This window comes from Aulonocara stuartgranti, assembly GCF_965226115.1.
Source record: "Aulonocara stuartgranti genome assembly, chromosome: 15".
NCBI classification, from domain to species: domain Eukaryota; kingdom Metazoa; phylum Chordata; class Actinopteri; order Cichliformes; family Cichlidae; genus Aulonocara; species Aulonocara stuartgranti.
The window spans coordinates 9,860,001-9,874,157 of NC_138951.1; the positions used below are offsets into that span (position 1 = coordinate 9,860,001).

The 14,157-nt window shown below is 39.9% G+C and overlaps 1 protein-coding gene across 4 annotated transcripts in view; it reads right to left on the bottom strand.

The window, feature by feature from the left end:
- The window catches only part of daam1b (dishevelled associated activator of morphogenesis 1b), a 46,594-nt gene that overhangs the window by 30,060 nt on the left and 2,377 nt on the right, over nt 1-14,157 (bottom strand). Inside the window, exon 1 of one of the 4 annotated variants that reach the window (XM_082504839.1) lies at nt 701-1,103. The exons of the other annotated variants lie outside the window; for them this stretch is intronic. The gene's annotated coding sequence lies outside the window, so the exon portion shown is untranslated. Of the gene's footprint in view, nt 1-700; nt 1,104-14,157 lie in introns of those variants that run through there. 4 annotated transcript variants of the gene reach the window in all.

Genomic DNA, 14,157 nt, shown 5'->3' on the forward strand with positions numbered 1-14,157 from the left:
GACTGGAACCTGAGAAGGATGGGCAGTGGCAGGAAACGAGCGAGGAGAATCAGCGGACCCCTCTACGCTCAAGGTGACATTGCTTTCATTGACCTGATTATCTGCACTCCACTCCCATCATGGAAAAAATATGCCATCCTCTCCCTCTCTCACTCACTTGATACTGATAATGGGCAGCAAACCAGGGAGAGAAGCTGGTGGGAGGTAGCACCCTGTAGCCACTGTGTCTGTGTGTGTGTGTTTGTGTGTGTAAGCACATATTTCTACCAGCACCTCACCCTATCTCCAGAGCAGCCTTGTCATTATGGGGCATTCCCCGCATACACAGGACAACTCTCCCACCATGAAATCAGCCGTGGGCCCCAGCAGGAGCGACCTGTCATCCTCCCCTTCCCCCTCGGTTACTACGGCAACACTGTTTTTCTGCACCAACACCTCTTAATTAGACAGACGTGACACATTCACCTACGTATTGGTGAGAGGAATCCAATCCAGCTTGTGTTCTGGGGAATGATAAAGCACACCAGCAGCCCCGACTCCCCTCACTCACACGCTGATAGCCTCCAACTATCTCCCGGTCACATGCAGTCCACACTCAAACATTTCAGCCAGCAGATAGCCGGCTTCGGCTCCTCGCTCCTATTCCTTGCATTCATTTAATTATAGGGTAGAATTGGAAGATGCATTTTGCTTGTCTTACCCTGTCCAGGAGAGAGCTTCCCTCTGTTGTGCTCTTAGCATTCCCTTTATATCCTCAACTCACTGCAGTATCCAGCTTTCTGCACTGTCGACAGAAAAAACTATGCCTGTACACAGCATGCAGTGGAGCATTTCCTGCACAAGGTATGTAGTCCACGCAGGTTCAAAGTCATCTGGATGAGGTTTAAGTGGCTAATAAGCACCTTCTCAGAGGCTGTCAAAGGAAAATCCCAGTTAGGTTGAGGATGTGTTTCTGTGATGGCTGCAGGGCAAACAAGGGATAAACTCGCCGTACATAGAACGAACTGCTGCTTGAGATCATGCACACAGCCAGCTGGCTGGCGAGTACTTCTTTCGTATTCTCTCCCTCCCTAGCCTCCTTCTCTCTGCCTTTCTCTGCAGAATGCCGTGGGGGCAGAGGGGAGAGGCACAGATGTTACTGGCTCCAGGCCACACCCCTTTTCAACACTCCTAGTCCTAATAGGATACAGGAGGGCCGTGGCCACCGCCCAGCTTGCTTCCCCACCCCCCCACCCCTACCGGCTGTGAACAACTTCTTGAAGGGTTTGCTTGAAGAGGGCTTGTTTGAAGAGCTGTAGGAAGAAAAGAAGGCTGTGTGGTGGAAATGTGTGACAGGGAGAGAAGAAGGATGCTATTCACGTGTGCCAGGGATGCTGGAGGAATGAAGCAATGTCCAAACCAATGTCCAAACGAAAGAAAGCAGAAGAGCTGAACTGCTTCTCATCATTATTCTGAAGTCCTGTGTTTAATAAAACACCTTCAGAATATGCAACACTGCAGTCTCGAAACGGTGATAACATCCCAAAGAATTTTAATCTAAACAATGTCAGACACTCCCACATGATTTACTGCACATGTATCATCTCAGCTAATTACTGCTTAACAAAATCCAGCATCCATAAACATTCCTGAATTGCAACACTGTGACTTTTTTTTTTCAGACACCAAAGTAATAAAATTGCATATGGAATTTTCTGAGAATGACTTTCATGAAATTACAATCAATTGCACATACAGTCAGAACACAGTGTGACAGGAATTTTACCTTCACTAACGTAAAAAAGTAATAGTCAGCCATCAGTGAAGTCAGAAAAATTTGAAGTCTTAATAGAAAACTCTATTACAAAGTGACTGACAAATTTCTTAAGTATTAAAAAAAAAGACTTTTGTGAAACATGTAGAACAGCATCATCTTGATTGTTTTGACATTTTAATTATGATTCTCCTCTGATACTGATGATCTCTGCTTGCAAAAAGAAGTCTGATTGCACACATTTATATGATAAAAACCGTACTGCTCACTTATGACGCAAAGAAACACTTATTCACTTATGAAATTTATGCTCCAAATCACTAGTTTCAAACTTTATGTAAATGAAATTCCATTTAGAACAACAGACAATAAACCTACGTATGTGCTAGGGTGTGGCTCCCTACTGATTGACACCACTACCGTATGGGTGTGTAGTGTTCTCGATTACTCACTACGATCCAACCTGTGCTTGTGACATCTGGTTTTAACAAAAACAAGATGGCTTCAGCCAAATTGCGCAACTCGAGGCTTCAGAATGGTAGTCCACAAACCGAATCACAGTGACCACGTCTATTTTTATACACAGTCTTTGGATCAAAGACATAAAATGATCTCAGATAAAATAACACTGCTTTTTTTTCCTCCCCGCATAAGGGACACTCACTCTAAGCTTTGTTTAAATAGAATCAAATGTTCCAAACCAACAGCAATAAGCATATGATGTCGCAATATGAAAATTTACTGTGGCGTGTTGATTCACCTCTGACGTAATGTATGAAAACATGTCATCTGTACTAATGACTATTTTGTCCATCTGTTTTCTTCAGTGGTGAAGGTAACAAAATCAGACATGTTCTCATAAGAGAAAATTATCTACCTGATTTAGACACCCGGTTCCATGCAGGTGTAGACAAATTAAGTGTCATCAGTCAGTAACATCTATCCATTCATCCATTTATTTTGTTCTTATCCAATGTGGAAGGAAGCTAGAGTACTTTGGGAGAACCCACACAAGCACACAGAGAACATGCAAACTCTACACAGAAAGAACCCACCAAACAGTGGAATCAAGGCAACCACCACACCAGCACGCTCTCCCCTACTTATTAACTTTTGTTCGTTACAAAACAAAACAGGTGAGTGAAGCATTACCAAGCCGTTTCATGAGAGTGAAATCTCTCAGTGCTTTTGTTGTATATTATGTTATTCAACACCATTTTGAATCTCCATAAGTAGAAATATGGCAGAAACACAGGAGTATTATATGCTCTGTAAGTGAAACTATAACCGAGACTATGAATTTACTCTGCTTGCCAAGAAAACTGATTCTAAACACACCCCTGCCAAAAGGAAGTCGCACATCAAACCTAAAAGCAACATTTAAACCTTGACAGCTGCAAGCAAGCTTTAAAAATGTTGCCCGTCTTCGTCAGAGTTTAGTAATGTCACTTTCCCTGATTTCAGGGTTTTCAAAAGTTCAGCTTTCCAGCAGCTGCCTTTCCCTCTCATCTGGACATGCCAGCATGTAAAGCCGTCTGCAGCTTTTAGATCTCTGATCCAGTCACATGTTACGGCTAGATGATAGAAAACGTTATCTTTTGAAGCCCTTCAACTTTCTCACTGCGGACTTTATAGTTCCACGTCTGAGTTTGCATTGTTGATCCACATAGCTGGGCTTGTGTGAAACAGTTTATCTCTACAGGGCTGGGGTAACAGACATCAGTGGCAGGCCGCGCCGGTGCAGTCATGAATGGATAACAGTGGAAGCTGTACAGTGCTGGGTAGCTGCCTCTGAAAAGAATGTCGTGCAGCTGGAACAACAGACAGGTCCGGTTCCCATGGACGGCTCCTGTTCTGATGGGATGGATCTGCTGTGTCGATAAAAAGCCAGGACCAATGTTTTGTTGTCCTCGTGTGCACCACGTGTAACGGCCAATGTTTGGTGTACTGAGGATGGCAATGTTTTTAGTAACATTCGGTATTACTCTCCTGCATTTCTGTTAAACTAGAATCTATGAAGAAAGACTGTGTAGCTTTCTTTCATGTGTAGCATTTTTATGAACTCCTCTTTAAAAAGGAAATCCAGAAAAGTTTATAAAATAAAGATTTTTATGTCCTACCATCCTTACTTCTACCTGCAATCTGAACATTTAGGATAATGAGACAACAATAGAATAATGTGGATGAGGAGAGTCTGGAAAAATGAGCTTAAACTATCATGGATAAAACGGTGTGTCACTAACAAGTAGTTTTTCTCTTTGGTAGACTGCTCATCTTGCAGCATGTGCATGCTTGAATGACAATCTATGACAGCACTAGCTTGAGGGTTTTGCATCATTACACCTGCAGGTTAAGAATTATCAGGAACAGCCATCCTCTGGCAGCAACTCCACTGAACCTTTCTGTTAATCATTTAAGCACAGAGTTAAACTTTACCCTGTTTTATGACTTCCAACAAACAAAAGTACATATTATGGCTACTAATATATATATATATATATATATATATATATATATATATATATATATATATATATATATATATAATATAAAAAAGAGATGGCACGATACCACTTTTTTATGTCCGATACCGATATCATAAATTTGGATATCTGCCGATACCGATATGAATCCGATATAGTGTTTTTTAATCAACAAAACTGTTTTTTAAATATCTTGCTGCATTTTGTATAAGTTCATACTCAAGTTTAAAACAACAACTACACTAAAGCTATTCTGTTATACCTGTATGCAAAAAAAATATATTTCATAGTTCAGCAATACTGATCAATCTAATAAACTTAAACCTACACCATCCTCCCTATTCTGGTATTTTAAAGAGTACTTAGCATAAATATTAAGCAACCTAACTAATAGGGTTCCAACTCCCAGCAACAACAAAAATAAATAAATAAAAAATAGGGAACCACCCCTCACGCTCCACCTCATGATGCTTAATCGACGTAATCAACCTTAATTTGATGCAGTGTGAAAAAAAAATGCACAGAAATCAATTATTTTTCAAGAAATATTAAATAGATTCAACATCTTTCTTCAACAAAATTGCAGACTGCACAGATGGTACCTTCCCAAAGGAAAAAGTACTATAGCTTACTAGGGTATATATATTAGACTTAATAGTTACTATATACAGTAATTGACTTCTATTCATTTTACATCAAATTAAAACTTTGGGTGTCAGATAATTATTTATTAAAAGCTAGACATTTTAAATGAGAATAAGAAAGAAAAGTATGTCTTTGTGCCCCCTTTTCCCTGTTAATGCCCTATCGGCCCCCCTGGCTAAACTTTGCTAGATCCGCCCCTGCACAGTTACCAGCGTCAGCTACGTAGAAAAAGATCCTCGAGTAGAAAGTAATATTAAATACATTCTAACAACAGCTGATCAAGCTTAAACGTGCTGCTGTTGTTCAGCCGCTGGTTTCCTCTTTCTGGTGCAAAGTGGGCCAAAAGCAAACTAGAGACACGGACTCGCAACAGAAAAGCCGATCAGCTGATCGTTAAGCAGTTTCATGATTGAAGTAGCAGCAGGAGAGGCAGTCGCTTGTTAAGCTTAACGCAGGAATGCTTTACAAACATTCAGAGATGGACTTACACACTTGCTTTACTTCTCTCGGGATAACTTTGTCGGAGATGAAATGCCGGGTTGCTAGCGAAGCTCCAAATGCTATCCAGACCACCGACAGGTCCCGCATGCCACAGCCGCTCTATCACGTGATGCATACTGCTCTGACGTGCTAACGTTCTGAGGTGAGTTACGGCGTGTTGCAAGTTTTGTGAGGTGCTTTCGTGATATTTAATGGATCGATTACATTTTTTTATTTTTCTCCGATATCCGATCCAGTAATTTAGGTCAGTATCGGACCGATACCGATACGTAATATCGGATCGGTCCATCTCTAATATATATATATAGATATTCAAGCTGCTGAAGCTTGAATATCAATGTGCAACACATCAGCTGTGAAACAAGAAACCTGATTGGCTGCAGAAAAGTACAGCTGTGATGGTAATGTAAAAAATAACTTAATAGCTTATTGTTCAGATAACAGTGTGAATCATTGGAGCCAGTCAAAAGCACACACAAATTAAGATTTAAAAAAAATAAAAAATTTACACACACACACACACACACACACACACACACACACACACACACACACACACACACACACACACACACACACCCACCCCCTTACGTGCAAAAAAATAAACCCAAGGTTCAGCTGCACAGTAATAATAAGGATGTCTGAGCTGAATCATGACTGACAGCCGCTAAATAAAAAAAACACTTTCTCCAACTACTGCAAAGGAATGTGTGAAGGGGGAACGTAATATTATGGCTCGTATCATGTGGTGGAAGGCTACAGCGCTTCACCGTGTGCATGTGTTTCATTCAGGGTGGAGCTATATCTATAAATTCCAACCATGCAGCCCTTCCCTTGCAGGAGACCCTCCTAACATTCACAAAATTAAATGCCAGGATTAAAAAGGGTCTTACTGGTCCCTTCCACCCTTTGGAAAGCTTGTAATTACTCCCTCAACCAGGTCCATCTCAGAAGGCCCGCATAACCTTCTACATCTACTAATCTGCAGAACGCAGCCAAGCAGCTGGATACAACACTTTCGACATGAAGAATGGAGTTGTATTTCTGAAATAAGACAAAAAAAAAAGAAAAAATGTGAAAGTGCATCTAAAAGAGGATACATGTAGCAAACTGGAAAAAGCATAGAGATTGGTGTTTTTCCATTTATACATCATGACGTACTTGTTAAGACAGAGCTTTTATTTCCTGTAGCCTTTCACGGCCCATTCAACTCAATCCCAAAGTTTCTCTCTGTGGAGTTTGTTGAGATAAGTGAATTGAAATGTAAGTTCTGGAAAAAGCCAGTAAGAGGACCAGGAGTTCAAGATGTTCTCACTCATATTAAAGCTTCAATGGACTTTTGACAAAGTACTTGTTATCTTCAAGTTGTTTCCTTGCTCATTTATCTAATAAAAAACAAAGCTATCTTTCAGCCATGAAACAGTCCCTAATCTTATATTTAGTGTGGATTTGTATCAAAACTAAACTACACGTAGGGTACTTTCTGAACCTTTTTACCTCTACTGCCCTCAAACTGTAAAATAACATCTTTATTTAGGCAAACCTGGAGAATTTATGGCTACAGCAAAGCAACGAAAAAAAAAAAAAGTCTTCCAGGAAGAAGTGGAAGACACTGCTGCAAAAATATTATGACGTGAAATGGTGCAGCTGCAGTGATCGTGCTTGTAATGGATTGACTGAACTTGAGGGTTAAAAGGCCATGGCTTAACTTGCTGATCCCTCCAGATGTTGGCACTGCGCTGAGAAATCAGTGGTTAAGTTTTCGTGCAGAGAGATAAGGCAGCGGAGGCAGCCCAGTGCACTGAATATTACTGTAGAGGTAAAATATAAGTAAACAAATCAAATCAAACAAAGTAATGATAATCCAGCATAATCTAATCAGTATCCAGTCTGCTCCGTGGGTGAAGACAGCTTCAAAGCACATGGGTCCATTAGTGTGTGTCACACATGACCAGGCGAAAATCCATGAGAAAAGGTTCAAAGTCTGAGTCTCCTCTATGGCCATTAAGACGGATGTGAGACTGGCTTAATGCCAGCAGGACGCATGACTAATTCACTGGCACAGAGGCAAAGTCTGAAGTAAAACTAAGCCACCATACAGTAGATGGCCATCTTGCGCGACAGGATGGCTAAGTTACAAAGCTGCTTACCTTAAAGTGTGCCATGATAACAGTAGGGGGAAAACAACCAGAGAACTAGATGCTACAACAATAAACTAAAACTAGGAAATATTTTGGAGAAGCTTCTCCTCAGAGCTGGGCCTTGTAAAGAAAAAAAAAATGAAGCCAAAATATAAACAGCAGAAAAAAAAAAAAGATGTTTGTGGACGTTAACAAGGCCACCTGCTGTTTAACAGGACTGACCTGACAGCCTTTGCCCTGTGGCGTCACAGCTATCAGCTGCACAACGCAAACTCCTGGAAAACAACACTGTGCTCAGGGAAGCAGTACAACTGAATGATTGTTGAGTAGATATATATGCTATGCTAACACTACTGCAATTTTGCTTAGAGAAAAAAAAAAAAAAAGAAAAAAAAAGAAAAAGGAGACTTAAAAGCCTTGAATTACTAGCCAGATTTGTGGCTACAACACTGAAACAAGCAGCTGTAAAACTATCACTGCTCAAGAACATTTTTAACCGTTAACCGGTTTCATCTGACTACATGGCTGTTTTCATCACTTCTGTACACTGCTGTTATCACACAGATGTGTTATATTTTGGGAATCCTGCTTGTTCGAGCAGCAGCCTGAAATCTTTTTCAAGGAAAATCAGGATGCCTTCTTTTCCCAGAAGTAACAAAGAAGATCCTCTGATTATCTTTTATATAGAAAGACGTTTCATATTAGTCTGCATGTACTTTTGTGTGTAGCGACTCGGTGCTATAAGCTCTTTAGTGGTTTGTGTGTATTTTGTTAGTTCTGACCATAAAAACAAGAACCCCCAGACTGAGGTGGTTCACATACCTGTGAACTCTATACAAAAACATACACACCTCATGCTTTAAAAGACTAAACTTCACAACTCATAATACAGTACTTCCGTTTAAACGTTTCTCTATTGTATATACCATTTCCCTATTGTGTATATTGAACTACTGCACAGAATTTTGTTAAGTGACTATCTATTAACAACAAAGAATCTTTGAATACTGTTTCTGGAAATATTTTATGAATCTATGACCATGCTCTGACTAATTTAAGATCATATGAATGTAATTTGTCAAAAGTTTTAATATGCATCACAACAAAGAAACAAAGGAACTTTTAAAAATAAAACAATTGCAAATACTTCTAATTCAATAAGAATGTGCATGACTAACATTACTGGCTCTTGACATGCCAACTCAATTAACTGGAAATTACATTATGTCAAATATACCAACAACATCTCAGCTTAAGAGGCATTAATGCAACAAAGGAGACATTTTTTTCCATCACATAAATTATTATGAGGATTATCCTGAATCGAGGCAGTGATAGTTTGCAGATCATGTGAAGTCCATCCATGATCAGGCCAAAAGAAGCTAACAACGGCAGAGTCTTAATCCTTTCCTGAGTTTAAACGTCTAAACTGATAAAGTTACATCATCCAGCATAACAGAAAGATAAATGGCATAGCCCAAACATTCTTCTCCCGTTGTTCTCTTGCTTGATAACTTGTTCAAACTTGAGTGTTGCTTTCTGGAGGGGTAGGGCAGTATTTTAAGAGCAGGATAAAGCATGCCATGCTCTGGCACAATCTGGGGCTGAATCTGATATCTGTCTGCTGTTTCAAAGCCTGTCACACATGCTTTGGTTTGTGTCTGGGGAAGATTTAAACAAGTTGGCATCTGACCTCATCCATTGAAGAAATGAAAACAGGAAAAACAGCATAATGTGCAAATCCACGTTGTTTGTAAAATGGGAAACTGAATATGTATCCCAAAGGCTTGAAATTCAGTTTCATGAGGTAACAGCATTGTTGCTGGGGTTTGTCTAAGACAAATATAAAAACAAGCCTAATATTTTGCTACTTTTAGATAGAGTCCACACCCTGAGAAATTCCAGGACCTACATCAATCACCTTTTCCAGCTGTAGACATTCATCATTTACAATGATTTATAAGTTAGAACATTAAAGAAATGCTGTGACTATTAATACTTGATGGTGAAACGCTAGAGAACAAGACCTGTTTGTGCAAGAAACAAAGCTGCATCATAGTGTGTGATATGATTCACTTTGATATGCTAAATGCACGTCAGCTTTCAGGGACTGAACAGCTATTAGCAGAACTTCAAGCTGCAACCTGAACTGATTGAATTTGCTGTCAGACAAAATGCTGGCATCCAACCGGTTGCTTACTCTCTGACAAAACTGCACACTCATACAGAATTCTAATTTTAACACATCTCTGCTTTTGGGAGTTAGCATTATTAACGTGACCTAGACAAAAGAGAGAGGCGAGCATGGGCTGAAACGTGAATCCCTCCTGGCCTATAAAATCCACCCTACCCTCCCAACCAACATGGTGCTTATAAAGGACTCCCCCACAGACACACACATATACAGAGAACAGGACTGCATGCTGCCTTTGTTTGAACTCGACCGTGGATACACTCTTTCCACATCTTGGGGCTGAGACACACATTTGATTAATTTTGAAGCTCATTGTCATGATAATCTGAGGTTTGACTTATTTCTTTCAGCCTGGCAAGAGAACAGTCATTTTCTAACTTAACTACAACTGAACTCCAAAAGCAAAGCAGTACTATTATATAATTAGAAAAATACACAAGATGAAAAGTTTAAGTGATTCTGAGACTTCAGCATGAACCAAAAAAAGCTAATTTAGTCTCCATCATGTGACATACCATACACCCCGAGACAATTATTTCAAATTACAGACCCTTTACCCAGAAAAACTACATCACAAATGTTAATTTTAGTCATAGAACAGTTTGTTATATTCTATTAAAGTTGGTGTGATCTCCTTCTTGTGGATGAAATTTGCAGTACAGAACTTCAACCTCACTTTTAAAACAAATGTTTCCACATTCCTCTGGTCAGACTGCAATAAGAAGGTTGCATCCATCAGCGTGTAAACATCAACATTGCAGGTATCATAATCGTAAAGTCTTTATCTCTTTAAATCTCAAAAAGGAAGCCAGAAGTAGCACAGCTTGTACTGTGTTCTCCAGGGCACAACTGCAACACGTTCAGATCAGCCCAAAATATAATTTCATAGGTCACCCAGTTCTAGTTATAGAAGCACAAAACTCTAGATCAAGGCTGGTTTCTCTGAGGGAAGCTGCTCTTTGGAGATAATTTGTGCTGCAAAAATCAGTGACTATAAAGGGCTTTGGACGAACTCACCATGCCCAATATTTACACTGCGTTCAGCAGATGGAGGCTAATAATCTTCAGAATTTATATTCTTATTCTAAATGTAATAACAGCAAGTAAAACATGACAGTTTGAGACACCTGCAGTGACTGCTGTTATTGATCCACCTTACATTATGTAGCTGTGATGCATTTTTCATTGCTAATAAAACTGAATGACTTTCCATGAGGGATCCATTACTTACCATGAAGTCCAAAGTGTGTCAGCCTGAAACACATTAACGAAAAATCTGCTGCAGCTGAGAGGCTGAGCTAGAAACAGGGTGTACTGCCCTTTCAACTATGGACAATCTCAAAGGTCAAGTGTCAATGAGGTCGTGGAAAAAACACAATCAGTGCTCACTCATTGTGTGACGATCTCAACTCATCTACTAATATAAATGTTAACCATATGTAATGAAGAGCTCATGGTACAAAAATGCACCGATTACTAATAGAACTATAGTTTCTTTCTGTTTTGCTTGATGTGAATTAAACTGCAAAGCAGAGGCCAGAAAAAGAGAAGTTAACAAAGCATTCGGCCTCCAGGTCATGAAATACGTGCGTTTCTGCACTAAAAGGATGATGGCAGGTTTCACATTCTTTCTTTCTAGTTAAAACAAAAAGACAAATCACACATCAGTAGCTGTAATCCTGGATTTCCTTCAGTAAATTGTTTAGCTGAGGTAGTAATCCAGCCAGGTTCTGACACGCCTCATCTTGTGATCAATTTGGCTGATGTCCGAAAAAGCAGATATACTATATGTAATGTCTGTTCTTCAGCTTAGCTCTTTCCCACTGAGTTTATATTTTGTTTCACAAAGATGTGAATGTTTTTAGTAAGGGCTGTAACAATATCAGATTTTTTACTGCCAACTTTAATAAACAAAATAATTCACTATCACAATATTATTGCAATATCTGTAGAAACTTAAAAGAATAAATATAACTGGCTATGCAATACCATGATCAACTCTGCTAAAGTGCCAACTAGAAAGTAACAGGCAAAAACTTTATATAGATATTATTTTTAAACGTCACAGTTATACTGCAACACCACAATCCTTGTTGGCAGAGGTGATCTTTGTTTTCTAACCTCTAGCATAAAGCATTGCAGGAAACCATTCAATCATAGATTTATTTCTGTGTTTGATTTTCTTTGTTAGATAATTTTAACAGGTCTGCACCAACCTTGAGGGCAGCCTTAGTTTATTCTCAAGTTCAAAAACTATAGCAAGCTGTGAACACATGGCCACAGAGCAACAATCCTGAAAACGTGAGGTTGGGTCTCGGGTGTGGCCAACAATGGCTGTCTAAGCCCAGCTGTCCTAAGAGAGAAAACAAGTGCAAAGCTAAACCAGACTGGGGGCAGGGTGTGGCATGGGGTGTCATGGTGACAGAGCAGGCCTCAAAAAGAGAAGGGATGCTAAATGAAGCCATTGTCTGGCCCAAGTGAAGCACACCACACAAAGAATGGCACATTCAAACAGTCATACAGGCCTATTGTTGTGATGGGAGAGCAGAGTGCTGCAGGTCCACATATATCCCACAGGATCCACGACATGTCAAACAGAGAGAGCTTGATCTAAGAGCATGATGCACTAGCACCAACAGGAAGAGCAGGAACCATAATTACCCAGAGGAACCAATTAAGGAAAGACTTTTAGGTCACTTCGTCAATAAAAATCCGTCAAATATTAAACCAGAAACTTGGCTTCTTCATTCATGCTCCGCCCAGTTGATGGAACTGATTAGACCAGTGGAGATCAGCAAAATGCGAAAATACAACATACAATTATTATTCCAGTTTTCAACAATGCAATTTTAAAAACCAAAAAACAGGAGATCAACTTAAAATTCAAATTTTCCCCTATGAAGTAGGTGTGGTAATAAAATCAACATGATGAGTGAGGGTGGTGGGGTGGAGCCTATTCCAGCAACCATAGGGTACACCCTGGACAGATCGTCAGTCTGTCACAGGGCTGACACAAAGAGACAGACAACCATTCACACTCACATTCATACCTATAAGCAATTTAGAATCACCAATTAACCTAACCCCACCAATTCACTAATCCCATGAAGTAATGACAGCGGAATTCACCGAAAGCAGATGGATTTCTGTTTTCTCACAGTTGCAGTCAGACTGCCCAACCCTTGTGGAAACAGTACAGGGAGGGAATTAGGATGTGAAACATTTAGCATGAGTCAAACAAAGTCAACCATCTATGGTATGTGCTAACTGGATTTGCTACTTTCTACCTTGCTTGCAGTAACTGTGAGAGTCACTTTGACTATTCCAGTAAATAATTATCTTTTAAAAGCTTAACTAAGGCTATTAGACATTACAGTACATTTAATGTAGTGTATGGGAAAAAGTTAAACCAGTTCCCAGATGCCATGATTTATAGTAACTACTTCACAGAATATCATTCATATCCTTCCTTAAAGGATGCACATGCACTTTCACGCACACATGGTGGCCTCAGGTGCTCAGCTGTGCCAGAGCCACTCCTGAATGACACCCAGCATTGAAGAAAATGATTAGTCTACACTTCCCCCATCCTTGTTGTCAGGACTGTCAGTTACTCTTCCACCCTTAGTACTTAATGTGAGCTTCCCAGGGAGGTCCCCCCACCCAGCTGCTATGTAGACGGTCTTGTGAAACGTAACACTCAGTTCATTAGCCTAGTTCTCCATCCGTGTGTGTGTGTGTGTGTGTGTGTGTGTGTGTGTGTGTGTGTGTGTGTGTGTGTGTGTGTGTGTGTGTGTTGACAGACAGAAAAGCAGATAAAATACACCACTGCAGTTTGTGGGTTGGCACACTCAATGTTGATAGTTTGCTGTCACATTCCATTTCATACATTATCAGATACTTGTGCTATTCACATCTCTATTAATTCTGTACTTTTACATCCAGTTGGTGAAAATTAGAGGCATATCTGGGCTGAGACAAGCATGATTTTATTCATTTACTTGCACATTGATATTGCTCTGCTGGTCTCAGAGCACCAATGAGGAAATTTAAGGACAGAGAACATAAGTCCGATTGCTGCCAAGTATAACCGACATTCACAATGGCACAGTCGATTTCACCAGGGACAGCTTTTGTCAAAGTCTGTTTCCAACAGCACGGCAGTGTGTTTGCGTCTGTGACAACAGGAGGATGACATGAAACATCAACATTTGACCACTGCCAACAAAAATAGCACAACTGCAGTTGCAGTGACTGAATTCTGCGCACGTCTGGAGAAGGCATAACTCTCAAGGTATTTCATAAAGTAGACACATCTTTTAGTCTACTGAATCATCATTATGGATACAATTTTCCTACTTTTATTTTCTTGTGAAACTCAAATTAAAACAGTTACAAAAAAAGTTCACTTGCTCTGTGATTTAATTCAAAAAGATAAAC